Below are 12724 nucleotides of genomic sequence, written 5' to 3'. Positions count from 1 at the left end.
GGTCCTGCACCATGGTGGGGGATCTGTAGCAAGCTACAATTTGGATTGCAGTTTTGCCCATTGTTAGTTGCACATGGATGATCTCTGATGCATTGTGCTGCGCCACTAACCTGGAGGTGTGTGTATCCTTGATGAATATGGATACACCCCCACCTTTTGTGTTTCGGTCCTGGTTCTATAGCCGAAAGGTATGGTATAAATTATAGCCTAGTAGTGCTGGGGTGCTCTCAGGAGCCTTAAACCAGGTTTCTGTTACTGCACAGATGTCAATGATCTCCATACTGAGGAGTGCCTCAAGTGCGTGCATTTTGAGGTTTAGACTTCTGGCATTGAGTAGCATTGCCCTCAGTTTTTGGTTACTTGTGCTATTTATGGTGGTGGGTTTGTCTTTTGAGCCTTGCCTAAAAAAGGCATTATGAGGGTGGCAAGAGCCTTGGCCAGTATTCAAAAGCCTAAGGGTGACAGGTGCAAGCCATCTCTTGTGAAGCAATGTGGCTTGTCGAGCATGTCATCCCAGGTGGACAGATACTGGATCCCCTTTGAATGACACCAGAATTGTTGAAATTGATCATTTTTTCTTTATGCTGTGGCATCATTCTTGGTGAGGGCAGGATGCTACTCATGGACAGGGTCATACCGGCCCAGGCTACATGATCAGAGAGCTCTTCCATGTCTCTTTTCATGTAGTCCAGGGAGGTACGTCTCAGGTCATTCACACCAATATGGACAATGACAGAGTTGTATTTGTACTTGTTCTGGAGTGACCTGAGTGCTTGTGTTATGTGGCGGATCCTGGCACCCAACAGGCAGCTAACTGTAACCTTCTCCTTGTCCAGCCTAGTTAGTGGGACATCAGTGTTCCTGACTATAGAGTCGCCTATTACTAGTGTGTTGGGTATGTTATTTTGCGTTAAGGGCTGTGATTGCGTGGCACACTGATTATGTGAACTATGTGTTTCATGGTTGTTGATGAAGTGTGGAGGTTGCTTGGATGTCTGCTTTGGAGGTCTCTGTTGCTTTTGCAGATTTTTATTTAGAGCCTCCGAGTATGTTTTCATGTAGATATGTGTGTTATTTGCCGGTGTTGGTTTATTAGGTCTATATGAGACTGGTGGTGTGTTGCAAGTATTACCCTTCTCCTCTTGACTGTCAGTTCCAGTCTTGGGTTGAGAGAGCTTTGCCTCCAGTTTAGCTGTATAACTGCATCTCTCGCATATATTAGTGTTTGGTAGTAGGAGGATAGGGTTGTCTGTGTACATGAGGCAGTTGTAACATTGCCTCAAAATACCCAGATTCACCAGTTGGACTGGAGAGTACACCGGAAACTGCCCTTTGGACATGCCTGAATAGGTAGAGTAAGCTGTTTTTCGGATTGGTGGGGACGAATAGAGAGCCTTGTCCTTCTGGACAGTATAAGGGGGTCCAGTGCTAGGGTTAATTAGTGCTTGCTATGAGATGTTCTTCGTCTTCCATTGCTGCAGTCCTGACTATTGGGTATAGTCCGCGTCCCAGTCGGCCCGAATACCAGAGTATAAGGCTGACGTCGGTCAGGGCGCATTAGACTGACGTCAGTACGTCAGGGTACTAATGCGCATGACCGACGTCATATCCTCAGTCTTTTTTGCCGCATGGTCCGATGCAGAAGCAATTTTGCGAGTGCAGGTTGGCGTACTGAAATATTTCCGAAACCGGAGTTTCAGACCGAAACAGAGTTGGCTAGGTACCCCGTTAGAACATTTTGGTTTTTCTTGCCTCAGTATTTTACCGGATGTCAGAAAAAGTGAATAACTGTATTTCTTGTGGGAAACAGATACCTCATAGGGATTATCATACCTTGTGTATACCTTGTTTAGGGCCTGAGCACGGCGTTGTTGGTTGCGCTCTTGTGCTAGGTTTAACAAACGCACTATTAAGAGGAGGTTAGACTGTGCCAGGTTAGTGTTTGGGAAGCGTTGCAATTATAAAATGCCGTCGGATGCTCCGGCGCGCTTCCTCAAGAAGCGCAAGGATAAAACAGTGAAGCCTAGGGTTGAGGAACCGGCAGTCCCGGACGTCGGTTCTTTGGAAGGCTCAGTGGAGCCGGAGGTTTTGCCAGGAGTTTCCATGGAGTCCCAGGCAGAAACTATACTCTTACAGGATGTGCCTTCTCAGGAGGTAGGCCAGGCTGAGGGGGCTTCTCAGGTGACTGTTCTTCCCTCTCTTCCCAAGGTAATTAGGGCCTCTCCTTCTGTTGCCAAATCTTCTATGAGAGGTAGGCCTACTTCAGCTTCAGTGGGGGCTTCTCCTACCATTTCAGGTTCTGTACCTAAGAAACATATGCTTAAGATGGCAGAAGATTTGATTACTATGATTAGGGGTTCTATGCCCCCGCCTGATAAGAGGCCTAGGGTGGAATCTGAGTTTGAGAGTTTTGAACAGTGTTCTGAGGCTTCAGAATCTTCTGTGGAAGATTTGCAGGAGTATCCTACCTATTCTGATTCTGATGTGGATGATTCCACTCCTACAGCGTCTCCACCTGAGGATTTCTCATTTTCAGAGACTTTGCATTCCATGAGGGAGCACTTTAAATGGGAAGGCCAGGATTACTCTGACTCCAGGAAAAGGCTTAGGTAGTTATTGTTTTTACCCCAGCATAGTACTTTAGCTATTCCTCCTGTGTTGAATGTGGTGGATGATGTTTTGCAGAGGCTTCCCTGAACCCTGACTCTTTGCCTCCTGCTCCTGTTAAGCCTGATAGGTATTATAGGGTGCCCGAAGCTCATAAATATTTGTTTAAGAGTCCTAGGGCGGACCCAGAAACTATTTCTCAGGGGCCTAAGGGTGTAAAAGCTTCTGTGGTTAAAAATCCTGTCCCCACTGATAAAGAGGCGAGGGCTTTGGATAGGTGGGGAAAGAAAGTGTATACTTCTTCCACTCTAGCCATGAGAGCTTTGAATTGTCAGTTTCACATGTTAAAATATCAGAATTACCTTCTTTCACAATTGAAATCTAAGGTGGATGCTTTGGCGGAAGGTATTGAGTGTAAAGAGTTGCTGGATTTGGTTCATGTGTCCGAACAAGTGGGTAAGCATTCTTTGCAATGTGGTTTTGATGCTGTACAGGCCTCCTCGAGGGTGGCTGCTACCAGCTCTGTTCTTCGAGGCATGCCTGGTTGAAGGATCAGAATTTAGCTGAGCATGTTAAGACAAGGATTTTGGATGCTCCTTTACAGTCTGATGTGTTGTTTGGTTCGCCTGTGGAAGCTGTTTTAAAGAAAATGGAGGACAAAGCTAAGTCTATGCAAACTGTTAAAGATTTTTGCAGGTGCAGTCCACGAAGTTTAGTAGAAATTGGCCTGCTAAGGGGTGGACATATCCTGCTTATGATTCTCAGTCTAGGGGTAGGTCTAGACGTGGTAGGGGCAGGGCTCAAAGTTCTTTTAGGCCTAGAACAGGAGTTCACCTGCTCAGACTTCTGGTGAGGGCAGGGGTCAGTCCTTTCGTAAACAGACCCAATGACCTGTTTCTTCAGCTGCCAGCAGATTCACGTCTGGCAGCTCCTTTGGGAAGACTGTCTCTTTTCAAAGAAAATTGGGATTTAATTACTCAAGACAAATGGGTGTTGGATATCATTCACCACGGTTACAGATTTTATTTCCATACAATGCCCCTTTCAAAGGCATGCCAGACGTTCCTCCTCTACAAAGAAAAGAGGCTCACAAGCAAGTTTTACAGTTACTTCACATAGGGGCCATTCAGCCAGTCCCTGTGTCAGAGAGGGGCCTAGGATTTTATTCTCGCCTGTTCCTTGTACCAAAGAAGGGGAACACGTGGAGACCAATTTTGGATTTATCTCTCCTCAACACGTTTTGGACATTCCCAAGTTCAAGATGTTGACGTTACAACAGCTTTTACCTCTGCTGGGCAAAGATCACTGGATGGTAACTTTAGATCTCAAGGAAGCTTACCTTCATGTGCCTATAAGGCTAAGTTGCAGAAAGTATCTGCGGTTTCGAGCTGGAAATTCTCATTATCAGTTCTCTGCATTGCCCTTTGGCTTATCTACTGCCAGAGTATTCACAAAGGTTCTGGCTCCAGTGATAGCTTACTTCAGGCTTCAAGGAATTCAAATCTATCCTTACTTGGACGACTGCCTGATTCTGGCTCAAGAAAAGGAAGACCTTCTCAAGCATCTGGAATATGTTATAGCAGTGCTAAGATGCCTAGGGTATTCTGTGAACGAAATAAAGTCCAGTCTAGTACCCTCTCAAGACATGTGCTTTCTGGGTGTAAGACTGAATACAGCAGCCCAGATGGCCTTTTAACCCCGGACAAACAAAAGAGTCTGTCACTTTACTTCCATCAACTATCTCATCAGTCCGTGCTGACTGCAAGGACAGTCCTTCAAGCATTAGGGTTCATGGCATCTTGTATTCTGGTGCTTCCCAATGCCAAACTGCATATGAGGAAGCTACAATGGTATCTCAAAATGTATGGACACAGCACTGCCAGGATTTGGACACTGTCATTCAAATAATACCTTGCATTCAAAGGAATTTTGTGGTGGGCTCAGGAATGTCACCTAAACAAGGGACTCTCTGTGACCCGGCCAGAGGCAAGTCAGATTCTAACGACAGATGCCTCGGACATTGCTTGGGGAGCTCATCTAAATGGAAAGTGGATACAAGACAAGTGGCCTGCCAGACTACAGCATCTACATATCAACATGAAGGAGATGTTAGCAGTCCAGTTTGCATTAATGGCTTTCAAGGAGTTACTTCTTCCAGGGCAGGTGTTGATTCTAACAGACAACACAACTGTCATGTGGTACATCAACAAGCAAGGGGAACACATTCTTATCCTCTATGCAGGCAAGCAATGATTTTATGGGAGACTGCGCTAAGCTTGCAACTAACTCTTCAGGCAAGGTTTCTGCCAGGAGCACAGAACTCCTTAGCAGATGTGTTAAGCAGACAAATCATGGATCCCCACGAGTGGAAACTGGATCTTCATGTATTTCAGAAACTGACAGTGTCATGGGGAACTCCAGACATAGATCTGTTCGCTTCTCCACTAAACCACCAGCTGCCAAAGTATTGCACAAAGGGGTTTCATCACACAGCTTGGAAAGTGGATGCTCTGTCTTTCAGTTGGAAAAACCTTCATGTGTATGCCTTTCCACCTCTACCACTTCTTCCAAAGGTACTATTAAAGGTCAGACAAGACAGGCCAAGGATGATTTTGATAGCTCCAGATTGGCCTCGGCAACACTGGTACCCACTTCTACGGAGTCTGGTAAAGAAGCCTCCATGGCCTTTGCCTCTGATTCCTCATCTGTTATCTCAGAAGGACGGTCATCTGCTCAATGTCAAGCTTCAATCTCTTCATCTCACAGCCTGGCATATTCTGTGTTGAAACACAGCAGGTCTCAACTTCCTCAACAAGTTTTAAATGTGATTATGGAAGCTAGAAGGCCTAGTACTAGGAGAGTGTACGCAGAAAAATGGAAGAGATTTTTATTTTGGAGTACAGCAAAGAATTTGGAGATTTCAGAGCCTAATTTGAGTGTGGCTCTTCAATATCTTACTGAATTATTGGACAAAGGTTTGTCCTTCTCTTCCATAAAGATTCATGCTGCAGCAATTTCAGCTCACTATGATTGTGACCCACCTTTGTTTCATCCTTTGTTCAAGCAGTTTCTTAGAGGGGCAAAGAATATAAGACCCCTAGAGCTCCTACTCCTGCTTGGGATCTCAATTTTGTGTTGGAAAAACTTACTCTACAACCTTTTGAGCCTGCAGCTACTGCTGAATTGAAATATTGTCATGGAAGACTGCTTTTCTGTTGGCTATTACTTCTGCAAGAAGGGTGTCTGAGTTGCAGGCCCTTATGGCAGTAGAGCCCTTTTGATTTTCCATAAGGACAGGGTATCATTACGTACTAATCCTTCCTTTATGCCTAAGGTGGTTTCTAGTGTGGCTTTAAACCAAACTATTCATTTGCCTACGTTTTTTGCAGATCCTCAAAATAAAGGGGAAAAGATTTTGCACACTTTAGATGTACACAGGCAATTGCGTTATTATTTGAGCAGGACTACGAATTTTAGGCAGTCTCAGCAGTTACTGGTTTCTTTTGCTTTGAGTTCACAGGGCAAGCCTGTGTCAAAACAAACTATTTCTAGGTGGATTGGCTTTTGCATTGCATTTTGTTATTCCCATCATGGCAAGGAGATTCCAGCTGGGATTAGGCCTCATTCCACTAGGGCTACTGCCACTTCAACAGCATTTCTAAGGGGGGTGGCAACTAAGGATATTCTGGAAGCAGCTACTTGGAGTTCAGTGCATACTTTCTCTAGGCATTATCACCTTCCTATATACTCTAAGACTAGGGCTGGTTTTGCCACAGCTGTTTTACAAGGCATGTTGTCAGCTCCTGCTGCTTTATAATTTGCCAGCCTCCCTTACCTCTGCTTTGGGATTCTACCCAATAGTCAGGACTGCAGCAATGGAAGGCGAAGAACATAGTACAGTTTTGTACCTACCATAAATGTAGATGTTCGAGGATTCCATTGCTGCAGTCCAATTTACCCTCCCTCCTTCCCCTCTGTGTTTAGGGGTGGTTGTGTAGGTGAGTTTACATGCTTATATTTTATATATATATATATATTGCTATATATATTATACATGTTTTTGGTGCAGGTTGTTTTGGGACTTGTCTTTTTGGGTCTTCTGACATCTGGGGCAAGAAAAGACTGAGGATATGACGTCGGTCATGCGCATTAGTACCCTGACGTACTGACGTCAGTCTAATGCGCCCTGACCGACGTCAGCCTTATACTCTGGTATTCGGGCCGACTGGGACGCGGACTATACCCAATAGTCAGGACTGCAGCAATGGAATCCTCGAACATCTACATTTATGGTAGGTACAAAACTGTACTTTTTAAGCAAGTGCTTGACTGTGAAATGAATGTTTTGAGTGCTAAAGTTGAAGGTTTGTCTAGTTCCAAGGGAAAAATTGAAGAGTAGACTTTGTGGAGCCGAGAATAGTTTAACTCTAGCTAAACAGTGCTGCCCGGTGTGCAAAACCGCATAAATGCGGTTTTTATAGCATGGAAGTGAAAGAGATAGAAATTAGCCCAAAATGGCCGATAAACTACTAATTTCTGGGCTGAAACCACTCCTCCAGGGACAGATAGGCTGCTCAAAGCTCCCCTCTCTCACAGGTGAACAGAGAAACTTCCTTCTATCCAAGTAAGGTATGGGCAACAACAGAAACTTGCAACACAGCCCTGGATTCAGCAATAACCTGAAAACTGGACTATACTAGTTCAGAAAGGTGGGAAACAAGTATATATATATATATAAATATTTTTTTCAGAAAAATAGAGCAGATACAATCAAAACACTTTACCCAAGTAACCATTTAAAAAGCTCAAAACTGAGCCCTGTTCCAGCAGTCTTCAATCAGACAAGTTCTAACTGCACAGTCCTGTCACTAGGGTACAGAGAAACCTTCTCCAAAAAAGACGGCCTGGATCAGTCACAAGTTATACAAACAAAGCTAGATCCAGCCGGCCTGAATCTAGTCTATGCTACAGCAAACAAGGCGTACCGATTTCAGAAAGAACAGTTCAAGTAAGCATGCGCAATAAGCCTTTAACCAGAAATTCCCAGCTCAGAAGGGCAGAATCTAGACTCTCCTCCCACAAGAGTGCAGACCACAAACTTTTTTAATGTCAAATAATGGGCCTGAAGCCCAAGTGCTTAACCCAGAACTAATAAACTTTTAGAATGACAGACACTGAGCCTTCAATCAGCAGTTCCCAACTTAGAAGGATGTACGCTACCTATCCTGCCACAACAGTGCAGACCACAAACATTCTTAATGTAAAACAACTGGTTTGAAGCCCAAGTGCTTAAACCAAGGGCCTTAGAATAACAGTTACAATTTAATCAGGCTTCTAATAAGCAGTAATAAAGGCAGCAGAATAAATTCAATTGAGTACTTTTAAGAAGAGGCAAAAGCAAAATAAGGTAATAAAGTAGGAAGAAACACAAATACAGTAAAAGCAGATGAAGTGCAACTTCAATAGTGACAATCATCTCGAGCCAAGGTTTACACTGCCGGGTGGCTAGCCCTGCTGTGGCAGTTCATCTCTAACTATTCCATAAAAATGTTTTAACATAATTGATAGTTATATAAATGGTGAAAGCTCATGTATTTACAATATTTTGTCATATGCTATGTATTGTAAATTAATGCACAACATCTAGGAAGTTGAAACTGTTTAAGCATTCTAAAAAAGGAGAAGAACATTTAAGGATTTTGAAAAAGTGAGAGAACATTTGAATAAAGCTGCAGTTTTAATGCAAAGGATTTTGGAACATATGGCACTGAAATGTGAACTTAAACAAGTATTATGAAAATAATACCCATATGGATCATTCTAAAAATATTACTAATGCTGTGTTTCATTGAAACAGCAGAAGATAAACAATTAATAATTATATGAAGGAAATTGAAAGAAAATTGAATACATTCCTAAAACAATATCCTAATTATAGAAATGCTCATAGATTTACTTGAACGGAATGAAACAAAGACTCAAACATTGTTTTGCATTAAATTATTAATACATACGTCAGATGGACTGAACTTGATAGCAAGACTGATTGTGGTATTAGATTAACTAATACATGCAGTTGCATATGTGTTAACTTATAATAGAGCATACAAAACAATAATTATGGGATGGAAAAAATTAGGATTACCCAATATAAGCCTGATATTCTCACTGTAACTGAACCTTGGCTTAAACTCAGCATAAACAACTCCAAAATTGAACCTCTCAGCTCTAATATCCGTAATGTCCATATAAAGAGGAAAGGTGGTGGTATTGTAATATTTCCCAACAACTACCACAGTTCCCCTTATAACAAACCAATACCAAAATTCAGTTTCACAGAGCTTCTAATTACTTTTATGAAATTAAACAATTATAAACAAATATATATTACTGTTCGTTACGTCCCTCCTGGCAACAATACAGCTATAATGGAAGATCTCCTACATTGGATATCCATAACACTTCCATAAGCAAAAGTACTACTAGGTGATATGAATGTCATTTGGTTGGGCATAAACTCTAACTCCCCTACATGTAGTGTGAACTTATTTGGTTTCACACAACTAATTAATAGCCGCACAAATTATAGCAAGACATCAAATTATCTATTAGACTGGATCCTAGTATCAGACCCTAGCAAATACACCACCTCAGGTACAATGTCTGACTGTCTCAGTGATCCCAGTCTATACAACCAGACATCTCACACATCCACCTAAACAGCATGTTTATAAAACAACACACAACCTTTCCAAGTTTAACCCCAAAATTTTCATTACTAACTTATCTTCTATTAACTGGAACTTCCTAAAAATCCTCCCCTTAGATGATGCTGTAAATGAATTAAGTACAACTTTCCTGAATATCGTAAATAGCCTTGCAAATCCTAGAAGGAAGAGTCAAAAAACAAATAATGCAATTTAGCTATCCAAAAGGAGTAGAATGCTAATGCAGGACTAGGAAAAAGCATGGAAAGAATTGCAAAAATATAAAACACCACATTATCTTGAAAATGTCAGAATGTTCACAGTCATACTAAAAAGGAAATTAATAAAGAAAAAACTATACTATATTAACTTTCAGAATAATAGTAAATACAGCCCTAAAAATTATGGTCAGCCATTATAGAAATCTTGCATCCTGGCCATAAATTCAACCCTAACCCCTCTCCCAATAACTCATCACTCAAAACTGCAATACAATTCAACTCTTATTTCATAGATAGTATATCATCTCTAACCAAGGATTCCGCAACATGTAATCCTAACCCTGCCCAACAGCCACATATCACCACATCTACTTTCACTTGAAACCTGTGCCCACATCCTATATAAAACTACACTTAAACAAACTCAAGCTATGCTCTACTTAGCTGATGACCTTACAAGCAAGGACCTTAAAATGGCAGCAGATAGCATTGCCTACTCTGTCTCAAGCCTTATAAATAGATCAATCCAGGAATCCCATGTCCCCTCTGTCTGGAAAAAGTCACACAGTATCCCTCTGCACAAAGGAGGAAATTCAATGGACATTACTATCTTTAGATCAACAGCGATCATATCTTCTCTGCCCAAAAATACTTGAAAAATGCATTCAAAAACAAATTCTAAACTGTCTCCTACAGGAAGAACTCCTATCCCCCACCCAACATGGTGTCTGTCCTTCCCACAGTACTAAATCTGCACTTCTAACCTATATAGATACTATCAATAAAGCTGGAGATAAAAGCAAACTAGTGTCCTCTTTAATTCTATACATCTAAAGCATTTGACACAATCTGTTACAGCAAACTTCTACTTCAAATGTCTTCATTAGGTCTCTCTCAGCCCACCCCTCTATGATTCAAAAGCTACTTATCCAATAGGTTTCAGTCACTAAAATGGTGCTCCACCCTTTCTCCATATCTCCCAGTCACCACTGGTATACCACAAGTGTGTATCCTTGGTCCCCTCCTCTTTAATATTCTCACCAACACCCTCCACACATCCACACATCAGGCTTCCCTAATACAGTATGCTGTTAACTACAAACTCATTTGCACATCTGACAACATGGCACACCTGAAAGAAATAATTAGGAAGCTTTACTAGCAACTGAAACATAGCTTTGTAGCTCACAACTTGCACCCAACCCTAAAAAAACACAGTACTTTTTTCCCTATATCCCTCTCTCATGAAAAAACAAAATGTAAAGTTGTCGCCTCTCTTAATAATACAATCATTGAAGTCACTTCTCATAGCAAATCATTAGGGATGATAGTGGATGATAACCTTAAATTTGACCTGCATATACAAAATTGCATAAGAAAACTCACCAAAAACTAGGAATGCTTTATAGAGCTAAAAACTTTCTCTCTGACACAACTAAAGTTGCACTTGCGACTACTTAGCTTCTCCCATACTTCTTTATGGCACTCCCATCCTTACTAACCTTCAGGCATCACAAAAAAATCAAAACTTAAACAATGCTATAACAAAGTTGCTAAATTTACAACAAATACCTCTTTCAGAACCCACCACTTTGCAGCACTAAAAAGCCTAAACTAGTTAGAACTATCCCATCAACTAATATACACAAAACTTCTTACCACCTAAAAAATTAACCAGAGTCCATCTGCTTGTCCAGCACTAAATAACATTCTACACAACTATGCTACCAGCTGGTAATTATGATCCAATGCCAAAAAACCCTGTCTATCCACAAACCTATCAAATCTACTGGGCATCATCTGCACTTGTACCATGATGCTAAGGCCTGGAACTCTTTATCTGTATCCATCAGGTCAATACCCTCCCTCCCATCCTTCAAAACCATTCTGAAAGACATCCTAGCCAAAAGCTGGACCTGTTCTTGTGCAACACCAGGATAAACTATATCCCTAACGTCAAGAAATACCTACTCATAACTTATATCTCCTTACTTTCCTTCCTTCGCTCACTTCTTTACATCTATCAATTTCTCTCCCCTGTTTTTATCTCTAAATATACCATAGGCCTGCCTTTTTCTTACTTTGTAGCAAAGTTCCTGTTTTATTATACTAACTTACCTTTAATTTCTCTATAAACTGGCTAAAATATGTCTAACTATTAAATCATTGTCATATAACTTGCATCTATTCTTAACCAATGTTTTCATGTTATATCTAATTTAAACTGTAGTTGTATATTGAATTATTTATAAAGACTGTAACATTATTGTCCTTAAAATGTTTTGCAGTACTTTGGAGCTTTTCCCCTGGGCCTTTGCTGAAAATGGGCTCCTACCCAGGTGGACTTTCCCAGTAATCAAATGTCAATAAAAAGATAAAAATAAAGTTCCATTAAGAGCTCCAGAAAAACATATGTCAAATAAAGCCAATAATAGAAAAGAGCTCTACAGACATAACATTGAAATAGCACTTTAGTTTTCCTCTTATACCAAATCTGTTATTCAGGGTAAAATATTGATCTTGTGGAACATTTTCAACTTCAACCTGGGTGCAGAAAAATATGTACAAGTGATATCAGTAAGAAAAAATAAAAATTAAGGAGCAACAACGGTAGCCATGTGCAGTAATTACACATATATTGTACAGCAAATAATAACCTGGTACAGTAATTACAGAGTGAAAGTCTGAGGAGTAAAAAGGCATTAATAAAACAGGATACATTTAGAAATGCCCTCAATCTAGAAAGAGTGGGGTTAGATTATTAGAAACAGAGTCTATGAATGCTAATTAATACATAGACAATTTGTTTCAAATAAAGAGAAGGAAGTTGTCTGCCTTGATATATGAAAAATGGGGCAGTAGGCCCTCTTAGTAAAATATCCAGGCAAATTGTAACCTAATGAATACAGGGGAAGAAAAGCCCTTTTTTTAATAAGTCCAACTTTATATTCTTGTTTGAATGATAAAGTATGAATGAAGGACTGGAAGTACAAAAAGAAAAGGTACTTATAAAATTATAGGACCCCAAATTTGTAAATACTTTTTGCTTGTTTGTGCGTTTGTTTGTTTTATTTTACTACTAACAGAAGTTATAGTTTACCAGGATATTTTGCATGCAAATCGATTATCATTGTATATATTAACCAATGCTGTTGATGTGATTAATTTCATATAGGTAGGACAACTACA

This window comes from Protopterus annectens, chromosome 10.part0, assembly GCF_019279795.1.
Source record: "Protopterus annectens isolate FY-2018-M chromosome 10.part0, PAN1.0, whole genome shotgun sequence".
NCBI lineage: Eukaryota > Metazoa > Chordata > Ceratodontiformes > Protopteridae > Protopterus > Protopterus annectens.
Note: the sequence above shows the minus strand (reverse complement) of the source record.